Below are 26,053 nucleotides of genomic sequence, written 5' to 3'. Positions count from 1 at the left end.
GAGTTTAAGAAGTGAGAAGCATAGCTGTTAAATAAAACATAAAACAACAGATATATGAAATAAGAATACAATTATTAAGCATTAAGTATTTTAAAGGTAGGTTTAATCTTTAAACATGTGTTGAACTTACCATCGGTAAAATGATGCGGTCTTTATGTGTCTATCTGGTTAAAGTTGCAGAACCTTGAATCTTTCTGAGCAGATAAAATATGCCAGTGGTTTTGATTTCAGATTACACCAGTCTACAAGGTCTTTGTGAAAACGAAATGTTACAAATTAGTTTTTAAGAAATAAAAAGCATTGGAGATAAATAAACCACATAAAATAAATGAAATAAGATGTTAAATATTAAGTATATGTATTTGAATCTAATACATCTGTGATATAGATGTATTACCTCCAGACGGAGGTTCTGAAGAAAGACTTCAGGAATCTGATCGATATGGTACGCAGCACATCGCCTGAAATAACGATCATTGTGTCAGGACCGCTTCCCACGTACCGACTAGGACATGAAAAGTTTAGTAGACTATTCGCGCTAAATGAATGGTTAATGTCATGGTGCAATGAGCAGAAACTGCTCTTTGTAAATAATTGGAATCTGTTTTGGGAGCGTCCTAGGCTTTTCCGTGCCGATGGCTTACACCCAAGCAGATTCGGAGTGGATCTTCTGTCGGATAACATCTCCAAAATGTTAAATACCTTTTGACTAGTAACCAAAAGTTCAAATCATAGTCTCTCCTGCACCAATTTAAATGATATAAATACTAGTGTAGAACATTGCATAGAAACTGTGTCTATTCCTCGTTTAGTGAGATCAAATAATAATTCTACTGCAGGATCTAGGAAAAATCTAATTGTTATTAAAACAGAAAATGTTGCTATTAGTAAACAAAAACTATTTTTAAAGCTAGGTCTTCTAAACATTAGATCACTCACACCTAAGGCAGTTATTGTAAATGAAATAGTCACAGATAATAGCTTCGATGTACTTTGCCTTACTGAAACATGGCTTAAACCAAATGATTATTTCGGTCTAAATGAGTCTACCCCAGCAGGATACTCCTATAAGCATGAGCCCCGTCTGATTGGTCGTGGCGGCGGTGTTGCAACAATCTATAGAGATATTCTCAATGTTACTCAGAAAACGGGTTATAAGTTTATTTCGTTTGAAGTACTTGTACGAAATGTTAAGCTCTTAGATGTTAGAAAAAAATCCATATTATCTCTAGCCTTGGCTACCGTATATAGACCGCCTGGGCCTTACGCTGGTTTCCTGAAAGAGTTTGCAGATTTTCTCTCAGATCTATTGGTCAATGTCGATAAAGCATTAATTGTTGGAGATTTTAACATACACGTAGATAATTCAAATGATGCGTTAGGGGCTGCGTTTATAGATTTATTAAACTCCTCTGGGGTCAACCAAAACGTCACCGGACCAACTCATCGTCTTAATCATACACTCGATTTAATTATATCATATGGAACCGATCCAACCGATATAGATATCATTCCACAAAGTGATGATGTCACTGACCATTACTTGGTAACTTGCATATTACGTACTGCTGTAATATGTCATGCTGTGCCGCGTTATCGACCAGGCAGATCAATCCTTCCATCCACCATAGATAATTTCTCAAATTGCTTATCTAATCTGTCTCAGCTGCTGCCTGAACCCAAACAAACAGATGAACTAGAAGAACTAACTAGCACTATGAGCACCATTCTCTCTAGAACATTGGATGTTGTTGCACCCATTAAATTAAAAAAGGTCAGAGAGAAAATTAAAGCACCATGGTACAATAATACTACGCATGTTCTAAAGAGAGAAACCCGTAATTTAGAGCGTAAATGGAAACAAACTAATTTAGAGGTCTTTAGAATCGCGTGGAAAGACAGTATGTCACGTTATAAAAAGGCCCTAAAAGCGGCCAGGGCTGAGCACCTCCGCAAACTAATAGAAAATAACCAAAACAATCCTAGGTTTTTATTTAACACCGTGGCTAGACTAACAAATAAACAGACGTCACCCGGACAAAATATCCCTTTACAGTTTAGTAGTAATGATTTCATGAACTTCTTCACTAAGAAAATAGAAAACATCAGAACCACAATTGTAAACGTTCAATCCTCAATCGCGCCTTATAATTCAGCCTCAATTATCACCCCGCAAGAACAATTACAGTGCTTTACAACTATAGAACAAAAAGAGTTAAATAAACTTATCACTTCATCTAAAACAACAACATGTTTATTAGATCCTATACCAACTAAACTACTGAAAGAAGTGTTACCTGTAGTGGAAGAGCCTCTCCTCAATATTATTAACTCATCTTTATCTTTAGGTCATGTTCCAAGAACATTTAAACTGGCAGTTATAAAACCTCTCATTAAGAAACCACAATTAGACCCGCATAATCTAGCAAATTATAGACCCATTTCAAATCTTCCATTTATGTCTAAAATATTAGAAAAAGTTGTGTCCGCTCAACTGGGCTCTTTCTTGCAAGAAAATGATATCTATGAAAAGTTTCAGTCAGGATTCAGGCCGCATCATAGCACTGAAACTGCGCTCGTTAAAATCACAAATGATTTACTTTTAGCTTCTGACCAAGGCTGTATCTCAATACTAGTTTTACTTGATCTAAGTGCTGCGTTCGATACTATAGATCACACAATACTCTTGGATCGACTACAAAATTATACTGGTGTTCAAGGACAAGCATTGAGCTGGTTTAGATCATACTTATCTGACCGCTACCATTTTGTCTATTTGAATGGAGAAAAATCGATCATAACTCCAGTAAACTATGGAGTGCCGCAGGGATCTGTGTTAGGCCCTCTGTTATTCTCAATATATATGCTGCCACTTGGAAATATTATAAGGAAACATGGAATTAGTTTCCATTGTTATGCTGATGACACTCAAATATATATTTCATCACGGCCGGATGAAAACGCTAAATTATCCAAATTGACAGAGTGTGTTAAAGATATAAAAGATTGGATGACGCATAATTTTCTTTTATTAAATCCAGACAAGACAGAGGTAATACAGAGGCTTAGTAACTACTAATCGGTTCAAAAAACCGCCCACAGAACCTCTCACAATACAACTTTGACATCGTAGGATGTCCTGTTACTTTATCCTCTACAGTAAAAGACCTGGGTGTTATACTCGATTGTAACCTGTCTTTGAAAATCATATTTCGTATGTTACAAAAACAGCCTTTTTCCACCTTAGAAACATTGCTAAGCTACGTAATATGCTATCAGTTTCTGATGCAGAAAAGTTAGTTCATGCATTCATGACCTCGAGACTAGATTACTGTAATGCTTTGTTGGCCGGTTGTCCTGCATCCTCAATAAACAAGCTACAGTTAGTCCAAAATGCAGCCGCTAGAGTTCTTACTAGATCAAGAAAATATGATCATATAACACCGATTTTACCATCACTGCATTGGTTACCTATAAAGTTCCGTATTAATTACAAGGTATTGCTACTGACTTATAAAGCCCTAAATGGCTTAGCTCCAGTCTATTTAACGGATCTTCTATCGCCCTATAATCCATCGCGCTCTATATGATCAATAAATTCGAGGCTTTTGGTCATACCTAGGATATCCAGATCAACCAAAGGAGGGAGAGCATTTTCACATTTGGCTCCGAAACTCTGGAATAGCCTTCCTGATACTGTTCGTTGCTCAGACTCGCTCTCCCAGTTTAAAACTAGATTAAAGACGCATCTCTTCAGACAGGCATTCATATAATATTTTTAATCTTACAGTTCAAACTACAATCCGGCCTCTAGTTCATAAATGCCAGAGGAGAACTGGCCCCCGACTGAGCCTGGGTTCTCCCAAGTTTTTTTTTTTCTCCATTAGGTCACCTGATGGAGTTTTTTTCGGTTCCTTGCCACTGTTGCCTTTGGCTTGCTCAGTTGGGGATATTTTGGGGATATTTAATTTTATTTTATCAATCAATAAATTCCACTAGAAACAAACCTTGTTGTATTACTGTGAAGCTGCTTTGATACAATCTGTATTGTGAAAAGCGCTATACAAATATACTTGATTTGATTTGATTTGATATAGGGTCATCTTGTGGACACCATAATATACTGCCTTACATAGATAAATAAAACATAAAATAGTGAATAATAGTTCATATTATTTGAAATAAGATGTTAAATTATCAAGTATAAGTATTTTAATCTTTTAAACGAGTTAAAGTGAACTTACCTGAGATGATATGAGACTGTCTTTTTGTCTCTATCTGGTTAAAATCACAGATCCATGAATTTCTGAGCAGAGTTGTTGTTGTTGCATTAGCATTTGCAGTTTGTTTCAGGAAACATCAAACAATTAAAAGCTAGGATAGTCCACATTATTAGATTACCCTTTGACTTTATGAACACACATAAATTACCGCTTAATGATTTTTTATATTTTGTGCATTTATTTAAAGACTGCATGTTCCATAATATAAATCCTCTTGAGTGTTTCTTAGAGAGACAGAGGAGTGTGTTTTTGGCTAAAATGGTGTGACAGTCGCAGTTGTGGGGGTTCCATAGATATAATGATTTTCATTATCAAAAACGCAATGAATAATAACAAACTGTACAAAATTGATTTAAACAGTTTTACTTAGTAAATAAACTGTTAAATAAGTTATTAGTTGGCTAAAATAAATATAAATATAAAAACACCTTACATTTTCAGAGCGCTGAAGAAGAAGTTGTTTATGCAATGATAAAAAACAATCCAAAAGCAAATAGTTTAAGTTGTCGTAAACAAATCAGCCCCAGATCCTTCAGGGATAAACTACAGTGTGAAATGAAGCTTCAGACCCTCACAGAGACGGGAGGAGTCTCTGGGACACAATGTCACAGCATATGTAAAGTTAGTCTGCTTTCCACAGTTTTATTCCTACTTAATTCATTTAAAACCATAATCTTAAAAGTTTAAGTTAGATCTTTTAAAATTAAAAGACTGTTTATCTCAAATCTTTAAAGTTGTATTAAAATCGTATCTTATTTATCTTCCTAGAAGTCTTCTGTATGGTAGAAATGATTTTGCATAAATTTAAACTAAAGTATTATTTTGACTAAACAGTGTCTGTTCAAAAACTTTACAATTTTAAAGCAAAAACTGTGCTTAGTTGTCTTAGATCAATACAAGCAGTATTTTTGTTCATGCAACATGAAACATGTTGTCAAAGTTTGTTACAATGTTTTTTTTTTTTTTTTTTTAAGAAATCGGAGGACTCGACATTGCTCTTATTTAGATGAAGTTGTATCTTTTAGAAAATTACCATACAATTTCAGAGACAAGATGTCCTCTCAATAGAGGTGTAAGGTGTAAACATTCAGAGGACAAGCTCTGAGTCAGAAATCTGTGCTTATCAGGGTTGCACAAGCTGTTTGTAAGTTCTTACTTAAACTGGAACGTAAAGTCCACACTAGAGGCTTAGTAACTACTAGCTAGTTTGTAACTAACTCTGTACTTTAATCCATTGCACCATTTGTTGCGTAAGGCAGAACGTAGCTAGTAGGTCGTAAACTCTCCGTAAAATAATGCGTTGACGCATAGAATGTTTATTTTTCTTAAGCCAATCACAAGCCTTCTAATAGGTAAACAGGAAATAGTCTGAACAGTGCGTAATTTCAAACTCGTTCTTGACTAACTGAAAGTTTAAAAAAGACATTAAAACAAACGTTACCAAACTCAAAACATTAAACTTTTAATTGAAAATATCTTAATAGCCTCATGGAGGAGAAAAGAAACAGGAAGAAAAATTTCAGTCATGAAGAAATTCTTATTTGATGGATACAAAGAAAACAAAACAGTCCTTGAAAGCAAATTAAACTCATCTGTCACAAACCGAAAAAAAGGTGATATTTAATAATTAGTTGCTTTTATCACTTATCACAGATATTCTGCTATAAAGTGGCCGATTACTACAGAAAGTGTTCAATATCACCTACATCTCCCAGTTTATATAGAAAAGGCCCACTGTGCTCCTCTTCCATGTAGAGTGAATCCACAACCCAGGCTCGCTTTTTGCGTAGGCCTATGCTTTGTTTTGATGCGTTTGCGCACGGAATACAGACACTCTGGAAAACTTTATGAAGTTTATATATATATAAACTATCTATATATATTTTTTTTATATATATATATATATTTTTTTTTTTATTATTATTATTATTATTTTTTTTTTTTACCTGTTAGCTATCCTGTTCTGGCGGTTATGATGCAACTTGTAGCCAATAATTAGATTGTTTGTACAAGATTTGAACTCAAATTATTTGGAAAGCTTTTCTCATACCATTTCAACATTCTTTCCATATCTGCAACTATTAATCATTTCCAGTTTATTGTGGCCCCCAAAAAAGTATCTGCACACTTAAGCATGTCTGAAATTGGGTTATTATATTTAGTAACTAAAACCAAAACTATAGGCCTATATATTTTAGCTTAAATAAAATAAAATAAAATATACAAAAACTAAAATCTAGTTGCCAAGGCAACATTTTTATTTCATTTAGTACTAAAATAATTAAAACTGAAATGAAAAATTAATAAAAATATAGAGATTTTTTTTTAAACTACTTTGCGAACGGTCAATCTGGCAACTCTGATAGAAACGCTAGTCAAAAACAATTACACACTACGCGGGATGTGCCACTGCAAAATGGCTAATTGATATTCACTCACTTTTGCTATTCGTCTAACTTTTGCCCTCTAATCCCTTACTTAGGGAGAAACATTGTTTGGTAATTAGGTGAGTTGTGCTTTTTTTACGCGAGTTGTGCTTTGCCTTCGTTGTTCTGCATAAAATGATTCTGATAAATCAATAAATAACAAAAGGAAAACAGTATTCGAAAATGCGCTGGTAAAGTATATTGCTGTTGTTTTGACTTTTTTTTCCATATTTTTTTGTGAACCTAGTCAATGAACAGCTACAGTGGCCCAGTAGAGCACTACACAACGAAATTTAAAAAGCAAACATAAGTTCACAACACAACAAAATGAATCCACAACACAACGGAAAATGTACAACACAATGGAAATAAGCCACAACACAACGAAATAAAGCAACAACACAACAAAATAAAGCCGCAGAAATGCTCCCGACCACCAGAGGGCTCTCGGAGCGCAATAAAGTTAGTTTTCCTTGCCATTGTTCTATGGAGTCGGCAGTCTTAAAGGGGTGGTGTGATGCCCTTTTCACAAGATGTAAAATAAGTCTTTGATGTCTCCTGAGTGTGTATGTGAGGTTTTAGCTCAAAATACCCCACAGATAATTTTATATTACATGTTAAAATTGTCACTTTTTAAGGGTTAGCAAAAACGCACCGTTTTTGTGTCTGTCCCTTTAAATGCAAGCAGCTTTAAGCTGCTTTCGTCACAGAGGGCGGAGCTTCAAGAGCTCGTGTCCTTTTACCTCACACAGACATGCACTGAAAATTTCAAAACTTTTAGCCTTTTATGTTCAAACCGGAGTCAGATAATGATGGAGAGACTCAAGAAGAAGTGACAACATGTAGAAAGCAACAGGACATTTCTGAATGGTTAGTTGAAGAGTTAATCTTCTAGTCATTGATTAGCATATTCTGTCATGATGATCTATAAATCGTGTCCCCGGGGGCGGGGTTTATGCAAATTTTAGGGTCGGTGATGTTACTAACCCGGGAGGAATGTAGTGTAGTCCCTACCAGCCGTTTGTTGTAGTCCTTAAAAAGCAATTTCTTTAAAAGCCTGCTGACTCCAGTGGCATGTAAAACTAACTTTATCGTGCTCCGAGAGCCGATATATACATATTTCCGCTTTATTATGTTTATTTCCGTTGTGTTGTACATTTTCCGTTGTGTTGTGGATTAATTTCGTTGTGTTGATTAATTTCGTTGTGTTGTGAACTTATGTTTGCTTTTTAAATTTCATTGTGTTGTGCACTACTGGGCCTCCGTAAACATCAGTGCTACGCAAACTAAATGTAGTAGATCAGCCTGATCTTTCAAAACACGGACTAATAACACAAGTATGAGGTTTCCCGCAAAATTCGCCCCGACCAGTCTAAAATAAAAATCGTTATTACACGCTTACCACAGTGGTTTAGGTTAAGGCAAAGACAGGTTAGAAGATGGATTTATGATGTACTTTATCATTATCATTTAAAGTTTGTTCATTTCAAACAAAAAAGTTACACAGTGTAATTTTAATATTAATTCAAAAGTGTAATGATTAAGTTATAAGGTTCAAGACGCTCTGATGTAGCAGGCTTATCATTTTCCACTGATATGCCTCATCCGAAATTGCATACTGTATGAGGAGGTAGCCAACTACATTTGGTGAAGCACTTACTTCACAACTGTTGAAAATGTAGGTCACATTTTTTTATAGTACGGATGTGTGGTATGAATAAAATCCAGACTAACTCCCTGTCATGTTGTCATTCTTGTGGCCTGCATCAGTTGCATTACATAGTTGGCATTCATTAGTTTTCAAGTAAATGTAATTATTTAGCCTACTGTACTTAGGTATATTTTTGTCTACTTTGTACTATTGTATCACACTATAACTTTATATATTCAGTTAAACGAATGATTAAATGCAAGTAATTGCTGGCAGTGTCATAGTTTTCCCTCTCCCTATAGGATACCCCATAGTACATACATTACACTTTCCTCCCCCACTAGATTAATCATACTAAGAAATATGAAATACATAACTATAAACTTACTGTATAACATTTACAGTTAATCTAACACAATTTTGCTAACTACAACATAGCTACAAATGAAGCCTTTGTGGAGGTTGTCTACATCTCTCAGGATAATGTCTCTGTAAGCCTGGGTGAGGTTCAGGTGCAACTGGAATTGTTACATCTGGTTTATCTTCATGCGGCTCAGTCATTCACGTTAACTGAGGTATGAGGGGCAGTTTCAACAGCATCATTGTCCTTGTCATTTGAATCAGGGACAGATAAAGATGAGGATTTTGTCTGATCTACATGGCATCTCCATGTGTTATCTCCAACCTTCACTGTGTATGTCAAGGGTCCTGTTCTGGTGGTGATGGTACCTGGTTGCCACTTTTCCAGTCTGTAGTTGCGTGTTTGTCCAACTTGGAAGTTTCTTGTGGGTCTGTCCTTCATATGCACAAATTGTTTGTTTTCCACATCACGTTGAACATCGGGTTTGATGAGATCCAAGCGAGATCTTAAGTTTCTCTTAAGGAACATTGTTGTTGTTTGGCCAGTCTTGGCATGTGTTAGCCTACTTTTCTGTACATGATAAGGAAGTTGTCTACTTTGTGTTATAGCAAGATGTTGTCATTGTCCATTGCTTTCATTGCTTTCTTGAAAGTCTTTACAAACCTTTCCGCCAAGCCGTTAGTGGCAGGATAGTATGGTGTGGAAGTTATATGCTTGACTCCATTCAGCTTCATGAATTTTTGAAACTCATCTGAGACGAACTGTCATCCATTATCCATGCATATATGTTCTGGCAAACCGTTCTTGGAGAATATTATTCTCAACACCAAAACAGTCTTTTCAGATGTGGTTGTCTTCATTGGAACAACTTTAGGCTATTTAGAATGCAAAATCAAAAACACAGAGTCCTTGAATGATCCAGCAAAGTCAACGTGCACTCTTTACCATGGTGTTGACGGCCATTCGCATGGATGCTGGGTGGAGAGTTTTGGGTCCTTTGACATCCAGGACATGCCTTTTCTAGATCCTCAATCCTCAATCCTCAATCCAAATCTTTTTACAGTGCCCAAATGTCCTTTGTGCAATGTGTTCAAAATCTTACTACGCAATTATGAGGGAATGACAACTTGTAATCCACACATCAGAGTTCCTTGACATAGAAAGCTGATCTATCCTTGCTGAGAATGCTGGATAACAGTGAGTTTCCATGTGCTGGCCATCCATGTACTGTGATGTCATAGACTTTAGACATTGTTGGGTCATTACGGGTTTCTCTCTGCCATTTGTTACGTGTAACTGACTCACAATTGTGGTATGAAACACTTCAGCTGGATCCATAGTTTGTGTCTCTTCCGTCGACATCAGTGGAAGATGCAACAAGCCGTCCGTGTTACTGTGTAGTTTGGTGCCTTTGTACTCAATGTCATATTGGTGAGCACCCAAGAAAAGTGACAAATGCTGCAGCTGTGCCAAGCTGTGCTGAGACACCCTTCCGAACATTGAAGATTGAGACCAAGGGCTGATGGTCTGTGTTCAGGGTAAACCGTTGACCATACAGATAATGGTGAAACTTTTTTACACAAAACTCAAAAGTAAGTGATTCTCTGTCTATTTGTGCGTCCTGGCTGCCATTCCAGAGTCTCGTCCTGTCATGAGTCTCGTCCCGTCATGGCCGCCATTCCAGAGTCTCGTCCGGTCATGGCCGTCATTCCAGAGTCTTGTCCTGTCATGAGTCTCATCCCGTCATGGCCACCATTCCAGAGTCTTGTCCCGTCATGAGTCTCACCTCATCATGGCTGCCATTCCAGAGTCTTGTCCCGTCATGGCCGCCACGCCTGAGCCCTCGATCAAGATGGCCGCCGCCACGCCTGAGCCCTCAGTCAAGATGGCCGCCGCCACGCCTGAGCCCTCAGTCAAGATGGCCACCGCCACGCCTGAACATTCAGTGGAACCTTGACGAACAAATTGCTGAAACATCTGCCAACCACCCGGTTCTGCCAGGATGCCCGCCACGATGTACCTATGTGCCCAGAACCCCCCGACTCCTGTTAATCCAGTCATCACACTCTTCGCTAATAAAAGACCGCTTTTGGTGGCCTTGCATGGCTAATGACATCAAGCGGTATGTCCAGGACTGTCAGGAATGCACTCTCCAAGGTCCCTCGCCAACTACCGTCCAGAAAACTCTTCCCACTACCCGTTACACGTTGCCCCTGGTCACACCTTGGGGTGGATTTTATCACAGACCTGCCAGCCTCAGACAGATATACCTGCGTCCTTGTAATTGTGGATCTTTTCTTGAAAGCCTGCAAGCTGATTTCCCATGAAGGGACTTCGAACTGCAATGGAAACCGTGGAGGCCATGTTTAATCAGGTATTCTGAAATTTTGGTCTGCCAGTAGACATTGTTTCAGACCGTGGTCCACAATTTATCTCACGTGTGTGGAAGGCTTTTTTTCCTCACTCCTAGGTGTGACTGTAAGCCTCATATCCAGTTACCATCCCTGTTTTAACGGGCAGACAGAGAGGAAGATCCAGGAAATAAGCCACTTCCTGAGGACCTTCTTCCAGAGCCACAAAGGCTCTTAGAGCTAATTCCTCACCCGGGGCCGAGTATGCTAAGAACTCGCTTTGTCAACTCCAATCCTGTGCATGCGACACTCCCATCTATCAGCCCATGCAGAAAGTGTGGCTCTTAACACAGCACATCACACTGTACCTGCACTGCCAAAAGCTTAGTCCCAATTACATTGGTCGCTTCCAGGTCATCAAACAGATCAACCCTGTCACATATATGACTTAAAACTCCCAACGCACTACAGAATTCACCCTAAATTTCACGTATTCCTCCTCAAACCTCACTATTCACCTGTTTCTTTTCCTTTCACAGAGCCTGACCCCAGTGACGACCCCCCAGTACCATTATTCGTAGACGAGGAGCCTATCTATGCAGGGAAGGAGATCCTGGACTCCCGACGCTGGGGAGGCTGACTTGAGTACTTCATTGTCTGGAAAGGGTACGGTCCAGAGGAAAGATGCTGGGTCCCACGTGATGACATCCTGGATCTCACTCTTTCTCACAGCCACCACTCAATGATCACAATGACCAGGGTTCTGATCACCTGCACCTGTCACTAATCAGCAAGCCTCATCAACCACCACATAAAAGCACACACCTCAGTTTAGTCACTGTTTCGCCTTGAACAAGGAAACAGACCAGTACTGAAATCTCCCGATCTTCCGTGCCTAAGAATTGCCTCCAGCAAACTTGTCTATCATTCTTCCTCGTGTTTCTACAAGTGCATTGTCCTCTCCTGTGATACTTACCTGCATTCCATACTCCACCAAAATACTGAGGTATTACATGGGCCTGTTTTAGATAGTTTATGAAGTGTTTCCTACAAATACTGCCTCTTCATTGAAGCTTTTGTTTTTAAATTTCTGCTCAGATATAGGTTTTGAATGTGTTAAATATATAATATAAAATATAATGTACAAAATTGGTTAATGCATTTTTTAATAATACATGCATGTGTATATGATATTTCAAAAATCATGTTTTCTGTTATGAGAGTGGACATTATATCAATTTTAATACCATAGTTAAAAATGATCCTGTTATCAGCATGCTAACCGATGTTTAATTTTTATTTATTTTTTATTTATATTTTAAATGTGATAATGATGGTGACCAGATACCGGCCCGCATGTGAACCTGGACCTCAAACCCAGCAAACAGAGAACGTTGGCACAACATACCCAACCTTCTAACAACGTTTTAACAACATGGCCAAAAGGTTGCTATAACTACGTTGTGTGGTGAAGGTTGTTACAGCGTTGTCACAATGTTGACATTGAACCAAGGGCCATTGCTTAAGGTTGTACCGAGGGTGTCTGGACAACCACTGGACAACATATGTACTCGTCACTGCCCTGAAGCGCGAATCAGCCTTTTAAATTTCAACCAACCTTTGGGCTCATTGTGTTGTCTCTTTCCTCATCGAGCAAGGATACGAGATAATTGCATTTACGTTACCTCAGATAAATAAGATATGTAATTATTCAAACACAATCTACAACCTCCTTGTCTATGTGACATTTATTTGTTCTGTCTAACTGAAGGGACAGAATAATGTTAGTTGATAATTCAGTTTGCAATCTTATGTAAATCACAGAACTATGCTAATGTTAGCTAAATTTATTTTAGTATTCAGATATCCTTTAATCCTTACCATTAGGAAAAGTCATCTTCTGGTCAGGTATGACAAATATTTTAACTTTTGCCAAAAGTTATAAGCCATGAAGCCAAAATGACTTTGAGTAATTGAAATTTCAGCACTCCTTGAACAGAAAGTGACTTAAGCACCTAGGCTACTTGTTGCACGTTAATGTTTTTTTGGAAATGCACAGAGAAAATGAATAAATTTGTAACCGCTCGCACACTTGTTTAGTTTTTCCTTTAATTTGTTTGCTATTTAGTCTCATTTGTTTCTTTGCTCCTCTGGATTTGTTGATGTTTTCTGGACTGATTCCGGTTACCGACCTTTATCGCCCGGCTTTCGACGCTCCCCTGTCTGCCATGTACAGAACCCGTTTTTGTTCATGAAATGTTCTGATCTGCCTTTGCTTTTTATGTTTTGTTTATTATACTTATACAAGGAAATTGTATTTTCGTTTTCTTTTTTTTCTTTTTTCACAAATGTATGACTATTGGAAATGCAATTTTGATTACCATATGCAGTTTTAATAAAGTTGAATTAACGTGACCTTCTGTCATTTTTACTCCACAAAGTGTACACTTGCAGGTGTTGATTATAATTAATTTACTGTTAGGCCTATAAATAATAATAAGGATAAACAATATTTAATTATCTAACATCTGACTAATTAAAAATTAACCTCATAACATGCTAAATGGGGGATATCTATAGCATAGAAAAAATAAATTGTCAGAACATTGTCTCGCAGTTGCTAAATGTTGCGCAAGCCCTGACGCGTCTTACAATTTGACGTTGTTACAATATTGCGATCACGTAGATAGCGACTTCGCCATAGTAGAAATGCAACATGAAGGCTCCAGCCCCTGACCAGCCTCCAGTGAAGGCTCCAGCCCCTGACCAGCCTCCAGTCCCAGAGCTCCGCCCCGTGTCTGCTGTCGTCCCAGAGATCCACCCAGTGTCCACTGTCATCCCAGAGATCTGCTCAATGATCAATCCAGAGTCCTCTCTAGCACCTGAGCTCCTCCCAAGAAGATTTGGAGGGGGGGCTATACATCCCCGGCCATAGTGGCTGAGCTACCGGTTCAAGGCCATGGAGGCCAATGCTCCCTGGGCCCCTGAACTGTCGGCGCCTCCGTAGCTTCCCAAACTGCTGCCACTTCCCTTCTCCAGCCCTTCATCAGCCTCCTGGGCTTTTTGGTCTACAAAGGCCATATGCATGGAGGCGTGAATCATCATGAATAATGCTCTGATTAACACCTGAGGAGATTAAGCCCATCCCTTAATGAGCCTATCAGTGAGGAATGTGATCTTATTTAACGAGTCATTGTTGGCTCAGTCTGGTTAATGGGTTTGTGAGGAGAGAAAATTAATTTATTTAATGAACAAATCAAACACAAACATGTAAGGCTTTTATTTGTACACATAACATTGAAACTATGGAGTGTGTTGTGGTTGCTTCATCTGCCAGAGCTTCTAACACAGGAGCCTTCACTGGAGGCTGGTCAGGGGCTGCGGCCTGGAGCCTTCACTGGACTCTGGTCAGGCTGGAACCGATGTGTGTGTTGCCCACACACACAAGATAGCTGTGGTCACAATGGTCAGTGCTTCACACTATGTGATAAATGTAGAAACAATGCTGAACAAGGAACTTACAGAAACAGAGGGCTTATATACAAGGTCAAACTAAGGAGCTGATGAGATAATTAATGAAACACACTGTTGGATTACATTTTTATTACATGTTTAATTTAGTTAGTATATAAACTGAGAAAGTGATTACTGAGTTTACAGCAAGATATTCCTGCCCGACCTGGTTTTCCTTTGTTCTCTAAATGAGTCAATTCCTGAGACTCTCACCCTCACCCTTTGCCCTTATGCATTTCCTGCCCAGTAAGCTCAATGTACAGCTGTGCTTTTGTCTCTGTGATCATGTGAAGATATGGGTGATACCGTCAGGCTGATTGGATCATTTGAGTAGTTATGCTGATTCAATTGGACTCAGAGTAGGGTGTGTTCCTACTTCATTTGCATGCTTTGTTCAGAGTCTCCACCTCTATGTAATCCCTCCCCCTTGGAATGTATATAACTACAATGCATACTGTATTAGATTAGATCATGTTGGACGTTTCTACAGCCGCGTACAGCGGAGTTCTCAATAAAGAATAACTTCCGTTGAACGCGATCCCGACTGTCTCACTGGTCTCTGCTTCGAACAAAGAAAACTTTACAACAACACCTGAACTGAACTAACACAATCAAATAGAAACCATATAGTGACAAACTGACAGGGAACAAGGCAACAAGATGTAAGACCAGGCAGATAGAGGGCTAAAAAAACAATATTAATAAATAATTTATAAAAAAATAATATTAATCATAGTAATATTAATAATATGAAAATACTAATATACTAATATTAATGAAAATAAATAATGTTGAAAAGGTTATTTATAACACCATAAAGGTCCTATTTAGCACTTTCAAAGCATGGTTATTCATGGAACCTTATAAAAAAGGTTCTATTTAGCACCAAAAAGGGTTCTGCTATTGTTACAAGCCGAAGAATCCTCATTTGGTACTGTTTAGAACCACTTTTCTTAAGAGTGTAGTTTACTTTTCTTGTACTGGAAATATAGAACTATATTTATTTACTTATAGAAATATAGCCCATATAGAACTCTTACTGTTGACCCACATTCCAGTACACTGAGGGTCCTTTCACACAGAACATGATTTTGCATTCCTCTGCGCTGTGTTTCAATGGTTTCTCAATGGAACAAACAAGAGACTTGTCTGACTGCTCTGCCGCACTAAGGCAAAAGGTCTTAACTTCGGTTTTTGGTGAAAATTAGTTATTGTAATTTTTAGGACAATAAACATAAGTTTTATCATATAGACAAACATCAAGTTTCAATTCGATTGTTTTTTGGGGGGAATAAGATGATGTTTTTGCCGTAACGTTAGTTTCTCGCTGCTCCTGAACATTCGAATGAAGTTACGGGTGTGCTGCCCTGAAGTTATGGCACTCTGCCTTGTTCTGACCGACCATCAAAGTATTGCCATGCTGGAGTTACAGGGATATGATGTAGCAATTAAATCACCTTACATGTTTCACAGTGATTGCTTTTGTTAGATTATTGTTAGACATCTAGGTTTGAAGAATGGCATACTCTCGGGGGGAAATGATGGTGGAGATGGCTTTGAAACGTAAACACCAAGATCAAGGTAAGAATGACACATGGGTGCATAAAAAAAAGATAATCTTTAAAATCCAGTAATAGCTAGCGGTAGCCTTTAGCTTGCGATGCTATTTCACAAACTAGACACAAACACTTTTCGAGCCATAATCAACAACTTATCCAGTAACAAGCGCTGCATTAGAGCAGGCTTGTAGGATATCTTAATGCACAGCCCGTAATACAAGGCTACATGTACAATTGAAATAAAATATGCTTCTCATAGGCTAGCTCTCGCCTGCCTATGACAGTCCACTGACTGAAAACTACACAAGTTGGTTGGTTGGAGCCGCAACGACACACCCATTATACACCAGCAGCAGGAATGTAGTAATTTAGAGCCTACCTTTTGTTGAACCCTGGTTAAAATCCATGTCAAACAACCGACGAGAAAGCAAATCCATTACATCCACCGCAAGTTTTTAAAACTTGCTACCGGCTAGTCAAAACCCCCAGGTTGTTACAGGCTGTCAATTCTATCTATGCAATCCTAGATTTAGTGTAGCTGTGGTTACCAAGCAAAAAGCAAAAAGACACCAAGCAAAAAGTATCTGTAGTGTCACATTATTACCAACAGATGTCACTGTGGTTTAACCTTGAAGCTGTATGTGCGCTAGTAACACTAGAACAGCCAGCCTGTCAGCCTGTTGTAATGGCAGAGAGAACATACAATACGAAGATAATCTAAATTTTTAGATATGTATATAGATAATTAAACTTAATTTTTTTTTTGTCCAACTGGCCATAGTGGGTGCTTCTTAAAGGGGGATAGACATCCTCCTGTAATATTAATTAGCCGCTTGTTTCTAATTAATGCTCTTTTATTAATTTCAGTTTCTGTTACACCTACTTCTGGAGACATTCAGCAGCATGTCCCCTGCAAAACTGGAGTGGACAGTTCATGCATGCCTCCTGCAAAACTTGAGTGGACCATTTTGAATAGCTGTCTAGATCTTAGTGATGATCTCTTATATGGAGCAGATGACATTTTCATGACCAGCACACCAGATGCCACAGCAGTTTTTGAAGACTCCCTTCCATTCTCACAGATGGCACCAGGGCCTTCCCTCGATGCACTGTCTGCCCTCATTTCTGTGACTGCTGAGCCCTCCATGTCACTCCCTGAGCTTATCCACGTCTATGTACCAGACCCACAACTTACACCCGCTGCACCAGCCTCAGCCCCAGAGATGACAACCCCTCAACCCTTGTCTGTCCAGGAGCTTGTCCCAAGCTGTGAAGCCACAGCAACATCAACTCCTCTTCCAGAGCCCATCAGTAGACCACCATTAAGGGCCCCATGTGGAATCAAGTGTCGGCGGCAATGCTCTGCCAAATTTTCAGAGGACCACTGAAGGAAGATATGGCAGGATTTCTGGGACCTTACATAACAAGAAAAGAGAGCCTTTGTATTTCATTGTGTCAGCCAGGTCACAGGGGTAAAGGTCTGTGCAAATCCAAGTAGGCGAAGCAGGTCTTTCATCTATAGGCTGAAAGATGCAGGCGGAAACCCACAGCAGGTATGCAAACTCTTCTTCCTTTCTACACTACACTGTAAAAAAACCCCAGAAAAAAACGAGCAAATGCATGGCAGCACAGGATGCCAAACATTTGCCATTAATGAAAATAACGGTAAAACCCCATGAACTGAAGTAACATGTTTACACAGCAACATGAAAAAAGAACATTGACCATACAGTACTATAAAATGTTTAAAACGTAATCTGAAATAACATATTTTGTCTGTATAATTGCAAATACATGCATAGACCATTAAATGTAATGGCATTATTTGACTGTAAGTTCACGTAACATGTTTAAACCCTTATTTAATAAAACATGTTTTAACTGTAAATGTAAAAACATGGTGTAGCAGTTGTTTAACTAAACATGATTTGAATGTAGATATAAATGACATGTTGACACCATTACTTCATATATGGAGCTTATAATATGACAAAATGATTTGAATTTGAATTGTGTAAATTTGAATTATTTGCAAGTGTAATTAACAAAATTGAATTTTAGGTGGTAGTTTAAATAGTTCTGAATTTGATTTTTTTAAACATTTGAACATTTGAAATTTAACAAATTGAAATGTTTTTATGGCTGAATTTTATAGACATGTATTTTCAAACAGCTAGTTTTTTTTGTTCTGAATTCTTATACTGCAAATATTCAGTTTAAAAAAAATACTGATTCAAGTTTTCAAGATGAAGAAATTCGGAACTTCAAATTCAGTTTTCTAAAATTCAATCTCAAAAATTCAAATTCAAAAATTCAGATCTTACAGAAAGTAGGTCACAGGTCATCCACAGGGAAGAGTAAAGGATCTCAGATAAGTCGAACAGAGCATTTTGGCTGCACTGCAGTAGTTTTCTGCTGCAAACGTGGTGGTGATTCAAAAGAATCCGTGTATCTTTCGTTCAGTCGTTTTTTTAATTTAATATTAAGAGTATTAGATTTCTAATAATAATATATTCTAGTAATAATAGTCCGCTGCAGCAGTTGCACGGAGCTTACAAAACCTAACGCGTGTATTGCAACTATAGGCTACATTTAATTTTCAAACAACTAGACTAACGAATAGCTCGGTACAACCAGGCCCGTCGCGACAAGGCAGGCAAACCAAGCAATTGCTTGGGGCCCCGAGCTGGCCTGGGGCCCCAAGACAACGACTGGTTAAGAATAAAATGCAACGACAAACTGTGTGAGCGCCCCTTTGATAGTCAATGCAGTAAAGTGCAATGACACTGTTATCGGGATCCCCCTCAAGGGGGCCCCCCTCGCTGACAGCAGCCAGCCAACCACGCAATCTCTGTTGCCGGCAAAATACAAAACCTCCTCGGCAGTCATCATGAAGCGGAATTATGCAAGCAAAACAAGATAGTGGTAAGTGATAAATTACACTGGATAAAATAGCTCTACTTGTCTTGTACAAATGGTGTAATTTTGCAGCAGGTAGGCTAGCAAAAATATGTTTATGTTAGCTACCTCCCTGACGGCAAATGCTGCTTGTAACGAACAGTTAGTGCAACTTTTTTTTTCGAACGGACGGAATATGGTTACATACTGAAATGTTTTTTTTTTAACGGGATAAGGAAGACGCAGATTTGTTCCAGAATCACTGTTTATCGTATTTAATGACATGACATTGCTATAGCTTTGCTATAGGTTTTGATGAAAGTGTAGATAGCATGCTATACTAACTATTCCACCAATCTATTTACCAAATGGGGGTTAGGAAAACCACACAATAAATTCCGTGCATCAAACATTAGCTTTGGGATGTTTTTAAGCATTGGTAGTTGTGAAAGCAGCTGTATCCCTTCCCTTCTAATATCAAAATATGGAAATGCTAACATATCTTTTCGGTAACACTTTATAATAACCATCATTAATAGATGGTAAATTGTTATTTAATCTTTAGTTAATTGTCATTTAACTGTTAGCAAACAGTCTTTTTACTTAATAAATATTTTGTAACCCATCTATAAACATTATTTAACCAGAAAGAGGCAGAGGAACATGATTTTTTCATAGCTTATCTTAATGTGCTAGTGTCGGGATATACGGAAGTGACAGTTTATGCAAATATGACATTATTTTTATAAGTTACCAATGGATCTTGAACAGTTACTTCAAGGTTGGGGGGGGGGGGGGGGGGGGGGGGGGGGGCGCTTGTTTGGGGGGGCCTCCATGTCCATTTTGCTTGGGGCCCCCAAATTCCTTCAAACGGCCCTGGGTACAACAGAAGAGCCTAGAAAGGGCTTTTTCTCTGAGTAGACCAGCAGTTGGTCTGAATTTGCTATAACCTATAGCCTATTTTCCAGACTGTATAGGCTAAGTCATGTTTTATCATGAAACTGTGATTTAGTTATTGTGAATCTGTGATTTATTCCAAAGTGACTCAGGCATATATAATGCATTTAACGTTAAATAATCTAAATGTTGACTTTCAAAAGTAGGCGCGCCAAGAAGGCTATTCTCTGTATTTTGGTTCATTTTTGGTGAGCGCCAGAAAGATCTAAAAAGACCAAGACGCGCTAAAGCAGCGCATCATGTTGTTTTATTTATTTTTCAATGGCATGATATTTTGTAGTAATTTTGAATGTACACAAATAAAAATATACATTTTACTGTTTCGAATGATGTCATATTATCTGTATGACTATTAATAACAGAGTATTAAATTATTTCCCAGCAGTGGAACAAATCCAAGTGATGGCGCAGGCACATCGCGCTTTCACACAACATATCAGTTCTGGCGTTGCTTCATATCGCAGACTGTTCATTATCAAAATAAAACACAGTCAACCAAACATATAAAAAGTTATTCTGCCTAATTTAATTGGTCTGTTGTACAATATAAAGGGCAAGCTGTGCCACACACAGTCCTACTTGTTATTCCAAACATTTCCCTTGCTGTGAAGACGCTGATTTAGCCTATACGTGTATTTTGGGACTCGACTGAAGTATGACGCCTTTTTATTTGTATTATAATATAATATATTAAAATACATAATCTTCTGAGTTTTAGCAGTAGAGGCCAGAAGAAGAGAGAGAAGGGTCACTGTGAATTTGTCTCTAATAAAGCCTGAGAAAGGTCCCACCCCACAAGCGGGAAGATTCCTCTGTGGTTGATTTATGAATCTTTGTTCTAAGCGTGAAACCAAGCGTGAAACTATCAGAAACCAATCAGCTGGATTGGTTTCTGATTACGAAACTAAGAAAGATTCTTGTAATACTAATATGTTGCGCAGCTATCGGCATATCATGTAAACAATAATTTCGAAGTACCAATTTATAGAGACCAAACATGGTATAGGTGAGGTTACATTGACCTATTTTCTATAATAAAATACATAGTATCAAATAGATAATAGAATTAAAAGATAATAGTATTAAAAGACACAACACAAGACAGTAAATCATTCACAACATGTTCTGGGATGCATGTTAATTTCATGTTAATCAGTTCATCGATAAATGAATGCAGGAGAGTCTGTTCTAATGTCTGTAGGTCTTGTGGCAGGGGCCCTGTTCACATTGCTAACAGTCATAAAACCAACTTATCTGATTGTGGTCATGGTGACTAAGACTTTCTTGACCTGTTTGGGGGGATGGGGCCACAGATCCCAGAGTGAGTTTTAAATTCCATTTGTTAAACTATAACAAATACTTGTGTCTGACTTGTCTCAGTCGTTACACAATGCAGTGCCTGAAATGCACGTCATCAGCTTCTTTGTCTTCAGAAGCCACATGTTTGTTGAGCACTTTGTGAAATCAAAATCTTTTTTTTAATTGTGTGTGTGGAAAATCATTAGACCGGGAGTTAGCCTGTTAAAATGTCAAGTCTAAAGTACAGAAAGTGTGTGATGCCATGCCCCCGTTTTTTTTACGGCGGACGACTCACACAATATATGCTTGTTAGAAATGTTGGCGCCCCGTGGTTCCAGTCTCGTGTTTGCCTATAGGTGACGCAGCGGCTTTGATCGCGGGGATTGCAGATTGAGTTGGTTAAGTGGAGCTTGAGACTGGTGTCCCCCTTTCTTTTGCTATTTCTCCTGACTCTGGAAGCTCACTCTGTGAGTGATCTCATGCTACCCAAAAACCTTGTTTGATTATTTTGGTACACATGGGACATGTTCTGATGGTGTCTAACTTTGAGTAATTGGATACTGGTTATATTTATAGCAGAATCAGTCTATCACCCAGATTGTGTTATACTTAGAGGATGTTTCCAGTTTCCAGCAGAGATTTCGCCCTATCTCCATTCAGCTATGCTGCCAGATTATGGCACCCGCACCGACCTACAGAGGGTATTGGGACATAAGCTGTCAGGGCAACACCCCTCCCTAAACAGTGTTGTGTATACCCTCGCAACGAGTCCCCTGGTCAATGCATTCAGTTGTTTCCTGCCAGCTAGCTGTTTTAGGGCACTGAATAGACCTTTTTCCCTACGTCTATAATGAGAGGTTGATGCCTCTTACAGAACGCTTGGCAGTGTGGTAACTTCTGCCATTTGTATCTGTGGAATTGGCAGGCCATGGAATGAGGTTTATCAGTTTGGCACTAGTCCACCTCATTCTATGGTGTGCTCACAAGGTAAGTATATAGTCCTTTTCAGTTCACACATACATCAAATCAGATATAGTAAATTATGCTTATTAGGCGTGCTGGCCAGGGGAGGGCTCTGAACTCTGAATTTGGCCCGAACCCAGGGTACTCCTCTTTGACTGGGATAGTTTGTAGGCTTAGGGTGTAAAAGTTTAACAGATCATCACAGGCAGTAGCAAGCATAACAAGACATGTGGCAGTTCGGTTAACCACTGAATTGATAGTATTGAACAGCACTTTAGAATTACCACTGTACTTTGAGTAAATCAGCAAAATAATTGATCTTAGATGTCTTAACTGCAGTCTGATAAGTAACTAAAGATTCCCGTAATATTTCAAACAACACCTGTAATTTATCCTCCTTCCACTTACCCTCCGCTCTCCTACAGGCTCACCTCTGTTCCTAAAATCCCTACCGAAGGAGGGATCTTCTCTGGCGAGCCATGGAACAAAGCTGGTGGACTTAATCTGGTTCTGTTCCAGGTAGGGAGGCATTGAGGAATTAATTTGTAGGCAGGTCATGGTGGAAAGGTTAACTAATCTGCAAATTTCACAGTATATATTGCGGAATGATCTTAGGAAGAACCTGTTATGGATATTAGTGTCCAGAGTGCCTCAATAATGAACACTGATTCCATTAGACGCATTTAGCTAAAAATAGCTTGTGATATGTATAAAAATGACTACACCCCATAAGACAGTGCTAGATAACGGATGTTTAATTGTTCAGCTTGCGCCGTCTATGGGGAAAAGCAGAGCAAATTATTTCTGTGTAGCAGCAGAAAAATTCAGCCAGAGATAGTATGCTGGAAGAATTCTGAGTATTGTTTTTTAACGTAATGTAAATATTTCTGCAGTCCACCTGGCGATTGTACTTGGCTGGGGGAAACATAGATAATACACAGGCTAAATCCACATCTGCACCAGCAAGGATTTTGTGCTCTGATGTTATTCGCCACTGGAGGAGGTTCTGAGGTGACGGTATTCGATGGAGCTGGAAGGAAGATCGAGCATATATAACGTTGCGCAACTGCTTTATTTATTCTACAAGAGAAATTGATGTCTGAGTTCATCAGGGCCTGTCTTAGCCCTTTGACAGTCCATTTTCCTATGGCAGGGATGGTTGGAAGGGAAAAGCTCAATTTCGGACATGATGATAAATGGGCAGGGCCAAATGCTCTGAAGCTGTCGCGGGACAGAGGTGAGACCCGGCTATATACTGGCCTCCCCTTGTGCTTATTGGTTGGATTACCTGAATGTGCTCCTCACGAAATTTGTGAAATAAACTTAATTTTGGGTGTATGGGTCTTTGCGTAAGTTCCCTTACCCGAAGAAACTATGGCTTATACAGGCTTTCTGACCAAAGTAGTATAGGGGTTGTGTCCGTAGATGCATAATTCCATGTTTGTATTCTAGTATGAAGTTTTCATTGGCCTGACCCAGGTTAGGCCAGGACATATTGCAGCCATTTCTGGTTACTCAAGAGCAGAGACTTCCCTGAGAGCGTTACCACCCGGGAGGGAATCTGTGGGGTGTGTCTCCACTAATCCTGCCACCTCTGGTGATTCGGCAGGGTGGAGGCATCTGACGGGCCATCTTCGCTCAATAGCGAATCCTTCCTTCTGTTAGTTGGGGCAGTCCCTGGCAGTTTGCTATTTCAGGGCCCTGAACAGACCGATACTGTCACCGGCAAGTGAGTTTTGAAACAAAATATTTATGAATATGGAAATAAAACTGGTCGGTTACTTGAATGGCAAATCCGACAACATCAAACAGAGCGTACCGTCATAGTAATTGACAGTTCAACAGGAACTATAGTTGACCCTATATAGATCAATGAAGCATTCAGAATTTATTATAAAAAACTCTATACTTCAGAGTGCTCATTAAATTTGGATACTCAGACCGAGGGAAGCTAGGGGGGCTGCTTGTGAGGCTACGCAGCCGCCAGTCGAGGATCCCGCTGCCGTCCATCTACCTGGCGAATGTTCAGTCATTGCCGAACAAGACGGACGACCTGCTGAGCCGCATCAAGACCCAGCGTGAGGCCCGGGACTGCTCCGTGTTTTGCCTGACAGAGACGTGGCTATACAGCGGCGTGCCGGAGTCTTCTCTCCAGCCACTGGGCTTCTCTGTCCACCGCTCGGACAGGGTGAAAGAGCGCACCGGGAAATCGAAGGGTGGATGTGTGTATTTTCTAATTAACGAACTCTGGTGCACGGATTGTGTCATCGTGAACAAAACTTGCAACGCGAACTTGGAATGTCTTATTGTGAAATGCCGCCCCTTTTTTCTCCCACGGGAGTTCTCTGTGATGTTCCTGTCTGGAGTTTACATACATCCGTGGGCGGACACTTCTGTTGCCTTGAGTGAATTAAGTGACATTGTACACAAATTTGAGAACTCCCATGTTAATGCTGTGGTCATAGTAAATGGTGATTTTAATAAATGTAATTTTAAAACTGCCTTTCCCAACTACTATCAGCATGTTAAACGTAAAGGGTTAAATTCTATCACCACTTGGAAACCTAAAGGAAGATCCATCACTAATGTTGACCCATCTTTGCCAAATGAACTAAATGAGTTTTATTGTCGTTTTGAAATTGAAAATGTTGAACCTGTTGTTCTTACTGCTTGTAATGAGCAGAGCTTTACCATCATTCAGGAGGATGTCCAGAGGGTCTTGTCCAGGACGAAGGTTAGGAAGGCCCCTGGACCGGACTGTATTCCTCCCCGCGTTCTTGTGCTCCGAGCAACTTGCTCCTGTTCTGACAGATCTTTTCAACATGTCACTTGGGAGGTGCACTGTTCCAGTTAGCTTTAAAAGATCAATCATAATTCCAGTGCCCAAGAAGACACCGGTGACGTGTCTGAATGACTATCGGCCAGTGGCCCTCACATCTGTCCTGATGAAAACCGTTGAGCGGTTGGTGTTGGACCTTATTAGAGATCAAATCCCTGTGTCTGTGGACCTACTACAATTTGCATACAGGAAAAACAGAAGTGTTGAGGACGCCATTTCCTTTGCTTTAAACTCTGTCTACAAGCATCTTGATGTACATAAATCATATGCTAGAATGCTATTCATAGACTACAGTTTAGCTTTTAATTCAATGGTCCCAACAAAGCTCATCCACAAACTGAAATGTCTTGGACTTGATGATGCCATTTGTAAATGGATATTTATCTTTCTGACTTGTTGACCACAAAGGGTCAAAATGAATGGTTGCATTTCTGATGAGCTGTATGTTAGTACTGGTTCACCGCAGGGGTGTATTTTGAGCCCTCTCCTGTTCACATTGTACACTCATGACCTGGTAGCATCTCATGATAATAATGTGATAATCAAATATGCCGATGATACAACTATCAATGGGCTGATTAGTTCAAATGATGAATCTCATTATCGCGAGGAGGTGGAGAATGTTGTTCAATGGAGTAAAGAAAATAACTTGCTTTTGAACACTTCATAAACGTGTGAACTTGTTATTGTTTTTTGTCATAATAGGAATCAGTTGCCTATTACTATCCATGATTCTGATGTGCAGATTGTTGAGAAATGTAAATTCTTGGGTGTGACTCTTTCTCACGACTTGAATTGGAGCTCTAATACGACTAACATTGCTAAGAATGCGAGACAGCGCCTCTTCTTTTTACGTAGGCTTCGAGAGTTTACTCAAAACATTAAGATTCTTTTGAACTTTTACTATTGTGTAATTGAGAGTGTAAAATAATACGACTGACACAGAACTTCAG

General features: G+C 39.1%; 1 protein-coding gene across 2 annotated transcripts in view; it reads right to left on the bottom strand.

The window, feature by feature from the left end:
• Positions 1-16,738, bottom strand: part of LOC311073772 (cadherin-like protein 26) — a 36,692-nt gene extending 19,954 nt beyond the window's left edge. Inside the window, exon 1 of one of the 2 annotated variants that reach the window (XM_084099718.1) lies at positions 16,524-16,738. The gene's annotated coding sequence lies outside the window, so the exon portion shown is untranslated. The remainder of the gene's footprint in view (positions 1-16,523) is intronic. The other variant, XM_084099719.1, reaches the window with a different exon arrangement.
• Positions 16,739-26,053: the final 9,315 nt, after the last annotated feature.

The sequence above is a fragment of the Abramis brama genome (assembly GCF_963993115.1).
Source record: "Abramis brama genome assembly, chromosome: 22".
NCBI classification, from domain to species: domain Eukaryota; kingdom Metazoa; phylum Chordata; class Actinopteri; order Cypriniformes; family Leuciscidae; genus Abramis; species Abramis brama.
The sequence above is the reverse complement of the archived record's forward strand: the minus strand, read 5'-3'. Positions and strand labels throughout refer to the sequence as shown.